This window comes from Beta vulgaris, chromosome 4 (genome assembly GCF_026745355.1).
Source record: "Beta vulgaris subsp. vulgaris cultivar EL10 chromosome 4, EL10.2, whole genome shotgun sequence".
NCBI lineage: Eukaryota > Viridiplantae > Streptophyta > Magnoliopsida > Caryophyllales > Amaranthaceae > Beta > Beta vulgaris.
Genome location: NC_079205.1, coordinates 4,562,149 through 4,567,786, shown reverse-complemented (window position 1 = coordinate 4,567,786; position 5,638 = coordinate 4,562,149). Strand labels below are relative to the sequence as shown.

The following is a 5,638-nucleotide window of genomic DNA, read 5'->3' as shown; positions in this document are numbered from 1 at the left end:
GTTGTAATAGAAATAAAATGATAATAATAGTAATACTATAAAAAAGATCTTATAATGTACTCCTCTGTTTTTTTTTATCATTCCTACTTTTCTGTGCGCGTCTTCCAATGCACGTTTTAAAACTTAAATATCTTTCATTATATATTGGTAAAAATTATAACGATTGAATATTAATAAAGTACAAATGGAGACGAATCAAACAAGACCCCACATGACTGTTTTTTCTTATAAATTGAGAACATTTGAGAAGATTCTCTCTATGCATGAATAGTGTCAAGATTCCAAGTAAGAAAGATAAAAAAAAAACAGAGAGAGTATTGCATAATAATGATTTACAAAGTAATAATATAATAGTAATAATATATTTTGTAAATCAGATCAGATCAGAAAAAATAAGTTCAGATCAGATAAGTTCAGATCAGAAAATTTCAGGTGAACTATACATAGACTAAATTGTAAGCGCCATTAGCAACAAGGAGTACACAAAAAGAAACCATTTGCAATGTACAAAGCCTGAATTATTAGAGTAATGCAAATTTACAAAACATGGGGCTTTGTTTTTTTTACTGCCTTCTATCTCTATTGGCATCTGCTTTCAATCTCTAGGAAATGAAAACTCCTTTACAAATCAAAGAAGTCAGCTTTGTCTTCTTATTGCTGGTAGAACCACAACGTATTCTCTGAATATACAAAATAAGTAGGACGAAAAGATAATTACAAGTTCAGAAGAACCAAAATTAGGACCCATCATTAAGGTCTAAATTTATCATTGAGTTTGCCTTTGTTTTTTCAACACTTCTAAACTAAAAACATACACTTCTGTAACTTAGAAATCAATGTAAACTTTTTAATTTCCTGAAAGATTAATTAGTGAAACAGAAGTATGGGATAATAGTCTCATCAACATTACTTTCTTAAATAATCATAGAAATAACTATGTCAATAATTATCAACTTAAAGTTCATGATTGTAACATAACACTGATCCCAAATGTCCTTTTTGAAGTTCATTTTGATTAAACATCAGTTAGCTTAATTTGATAATGACTTAATTAAGTTTGTTTTCACAGTCCTTCGTAAGTAGGCCGATTAATCAAACAGCAAGAGGTGATCATGATCATCTTCTACTACCTGTACTTGTCGAACGAAAGAACGAATTTTAACCATCGCCTTAATTAATAAAAAAGACGATGTATGAAACATTGAAGAACAATTGAACAACTTTTTCTCACCAATTTGCCAATTAGCCATGGAAAAAAATGCAATCGGCTTAAGAAAGAGAGAAATGCTTTGCTTTAGCACCAAGCTCGTGTAATCCTTGACAACTTATTCATGTCAGATTACATATTCTTTGGTGCTCACATTCAATGAAGATTAATAACTATGAATAAACATATAGATATTAGAATCAGAATTGAAGGGTAGAAGAGAGCAAAAGCGATCAGAGAACTTTGAAGGTATATATGAATTCAACAAGAAAGAAATTCAGCTCAATTAATTTCATCATATCGCTTCGCTCTAGTACTCATCAGATTCCAACTTCTACAAAAAACAACAGAAATGACTTTGCATCGAAAATCAGCTCAATTTATGTTTTAGTACTCGGTATAGCTTATTTACGAGAGGTTGAATCGATCACCAGAAGAAAAATTTGGCATTTGGAAAAATCTAAGTTCCATCAAAGCAAAGTAAAAGTAAGGTTTGCATCGTTGGAATAGTAAAGGGATTTAATGGCGTTTGGAGGCAGGCTTGTTAAGATTACAGTATGCAGGGTGGAGGAACTACGAGTCGAAGACCGACTCATTGAAACTCCACCCATTACTGAAGCACAAGCCTGTACTATGATGCCATTCTTCGATGTGCGGGCATGCGTTGCCGGGCACCCTGCAGAAGACCTACAGGTATTTCAGAGTCAAGTATTTACACTCTCCCCAGTTTGCACGCAGCCCTTAGAAGAACTTTAAGGCATGGTTTTAAACTAAATGATCAGGTTTGTGCTAGAATCAACAAAACTTGTACATCAACAAAATTAGGCAAATAGATTGTATATTGAAGAAATTGCAAGAATCCCTCAGAGTGATTAATCATCATGTATATATCAGTCCACTACTTTAATTTGGACATATGTCGTTCTTCATAGGGATATAAGATGAACTTCGAGGAAAAGAAACAAAAATGACCAGAAAACACAGGCAATGTTAAGTATCCTCAAAGAACAATAATTGTGCAAATAAAACCGGGTGAGTGACACAATTATTCTTCTACCCTATTGTTTTCAAGTGCACAAACTAAAAACTCAATTGTTTTCAGGTGCAAAAACTAAAAACTCAAGTGTTTTCATAACTCAATTGTTTTCAGGTGCACAAACTAAAAACTCAATTTGTTTTCAGGTGCACAAACTAAAAACTCAATTTGTTTTTAGGTGCACAAACTAAAAACTCAATTGTTTTCAGGTAAACAAACTTAAAACTCAATTGTTTTCAAGTACACAAACTAAAAACTCAATTGTTTTTCAGGTGCACAAACTAAAAACTCAATTGTTTTCAGGTGCACAAACTGAAAATGCAGTTAATAAACAGTCAATCAAGCAAACACACAGGAAGTTTTCAGATACACATACAAGCTACACCCCTCAGAAATAATCATTCATCAATGAAGATCAGGCTACTTTTAACACCATCACAGGGGTTAATTAACAGATAATAATTGCAAATCACACAAAAACTTAGGCTAATTTACCGATATATATTATGAAAAAAAAGGTACAGATTACATGGTCAACAATTCAAGGACATGAAAACAGACAAACAAAATAGTTTCATCTAATTAAAAAGTTACAAACTTTGACAGCATCTTAGTCATGTTAATTCTCCATCAAACCCATCAAAAACTAAGATCACAAATTAAAGAATAAAAAGAACTAACAAACAAATTTATCTCTAATTGTTGAAACAAGGAGATTAAAAATAAAATAAAGAAACGCACCCATATAGTAAAATGCTCAGAATAAGAAGATGGGAATAAAAATGTTGATTTTGACAAGAGATTTCATAAAAGAATTTCTTAAAAATGAAAACTTTAAAATAGTTGTGAAATAATTGATAAAGAGATGAAGTGAGAAAAATACTTGAACCTCACTTTAAGTCAAAGCAAGCAAAAGAGATAAAACATAGAAGTAGCTTGAAGAAGAAGGAGATGGTGAAGTGATTGGTTAATTTGGTTTATATAATACCGGCGCCTGAACTCAACGATGGATGAATAATTAACCTAACCGTTAAGGTACCAATGAGAAAACCCGAATTTGAGCCCAACCCAATGGATCGAGAAGTCTTTACTGTTTTATGAAGTATTTGACACAACCTGGAATTCTCATATGAAAGAGTTTGGAATTTGGATCCGTTTAGGTTCTTTTGGGTGGATTTCTAAGACGATTTTAATTAGATTCTAAAATTGTTTGTTGTAACTTGTAATTCGATATTCAAAGGGAAATAAAGAAAGGAAAAGAAAATGAACGACTAGAAATAAAATGGATTTGTTAAGCGAATGTAGAATTGAATTGTCTAATTTATATTTAAATTAGACCGTCTATTATAATAATTTGTGCTATAGAAATGTTATTATATGTAAAAGGTTATTACTTATATTTCAAATTAGTTTACATCCTTTGATTTTTATAGTCTTCAAGATTAATATTTTACTATTTATTGATTATATTTGATTAAAATTATAACAAACTCATAGTTTGAAATACACATTAATACATTATCGTATCTTTTCTTTTTTTAAAAGATTGTTATATTGGCGAGAAATTATGGTTAGAGTTTGTGAAGTTTGACAAAAAAAAAAACATATTATCTTATTATATAAACCACGGGGGGAGTTATGGTGTCCCCCAATGAAATGTCTTTTTTATCTTTAGCTAAATATATATATTTAATTGAATATTCAAAATTTGTACAATTGCATCATTTCCTAATAATTTAAAAATGGGTCAAAAATTCCAATAATAACTAAGTAAGCATTAACAACGTAACTTGATATAATGAGAAAAATGGTTACTCAATAAAAAAAATTATAAATTTAATTTGACTACAAAACTTTACATCTAAATATTTATCACAATTTCTAAAAACTTTATAGATTATAGTAGTTTGTATAACAATAATTATAAATCACACTTCTATAATTATATTTTGATGAAATTTATTAAGAATAGATTCAAACAATCGACGCACGCATCACGTGCATAAAAGACTAGTGTTAATTAATATAAGGTAGGAAAAATTGACAAAAATAAGCCAACCTTTACCCGATCTTCCACATCTAAGTCAACATTTTGAAAATCCAGAGATAATACAACCTTTGCATCATTTAAGCCAAATTTAGGTTAGATTACCTGTAACTTGTTCGTAACCGGTGAAAAATATTTTGATTTTTTTTCCTTTTTTCTTTAATTAATCTCCTCCCCCTCTCGCTCTCCTCCCACTTTCTTCTAATCTCCTCCCCCTCTCTCTCTCCTCCTCCCACTTCATTCGACATCACCACCACTTCTTAATCTCCTCCCTCTTTGTCTCTTCTCCTCCCACTTCATTCACCGACACCACCACCAACCACTACCATCAATTTATTCTCTCTCTTCTACCACAGCCACCACCATCACTGACTTCTCCTTTGTAATTTTGGCTTGGTGCAGTGGGTGAAAAATGGTGGTTTCAGGCTAGGGGTTTGGGTGGTTATAGTGGATTCCGGATTTGGGTTTGTGTTGGGTTTTGGGGGTTTTGGGCTGGGGTTTGGATGGTTTCCGGCTGAGGGTTTTAGGGTTTAGGGTGGTTTTGGGATGGTTGACAATGGTGGTGGGACTGAATTGACAGGGTGGTGGGGCTGGGTTTGGTGCTGGTGGGGGCTGGGTTTGTGGTGGTGATGGTGGGGTTGGGTTAATAGTGGTGGTGCGACTGGGCTGGTGGTAGTGGGGTTAGGTTCAATGGTGGTGGGGCTAGGTTAGTGGTGGTGGGGCTGGGTTATATGGTTGGTGGTGGGGTTGGGTTAATGGTGGTAAGTGGTGAGGTTGGGTTAGTGGTGTTATTAATCATAGGAAAAAAAAAGGAAAAAAAAATTAATTACGATAAACCTGCTGCAACCTGTGTTAGCAGGTAACAAGAGTCTCCTGTCCTAATATTGGTTTAAATGATATAAAGGTTGTATTAACTTCGGATTATCAAATGGTTGGCTTAAATGTGGAAGACCGAGTTAAGGTTGGCTTATTTTTGTCAATTTTTCCTATAAGGTAAAGGAAATATTGGATTCGTTTCAAAAGATTTTGAATTTCGTAACATTATTTTGATATAAATTTGACTTATAGTTTCAAGGATTTGAGAAACAACGTTAGAATTTCTAAAATCATGCAAGGACGGAATTAATTATCAATAATGCAAAAGATGATTTAAGAATCATCATCGATTTTAAATTATCTTATCAACCATTGTCTCTCACCTCAATTTCCATCCCCTCCATTATTTTCCACCTCCAACTTTCATTGGCCCTATTTGGCAAATAGATAAGTGTAAAGTTTAGAATTTACTGTTAGAGTTTTGACTTTTTGTTCATCAGATTTGACAACTTTATTTTTTTATAAATGTGTT

At 32.5% G+C, this 5,638-nt stretch overlaps 2 non-coding genes across 2 annotated transcripts; both read right to left on the bottom strand.

The window, feature by feature from the left end:
* Window positions 1-1,435: 1,435 nt before the first annotated feature.
* Window positions 1,436-1,512, bottom strand: LOC125497209 (small nucleolar RNA R160). Its single transcript, XR_007273843.1, has one exon. It is a non-coding gene; the product is annotated as a small nucleolar RNA R160 (small nucleolar RNA).
* A 552-nt stretch (window positions 1,513-2,064) lies between these two features.
* Window positions 2,065-2,144, bottom strand: LOC125497212 (small nucleolar RNA R21). Its single transcript, XR_007273846.1, has one exon. It is a non-coding gene; the product is annotated as a small nucleolar RNA R21 (small nucleolar RNA).
* Between the last annotated feature and the right edge of the window lie 3,494 nt (window positions 2,145-5,638).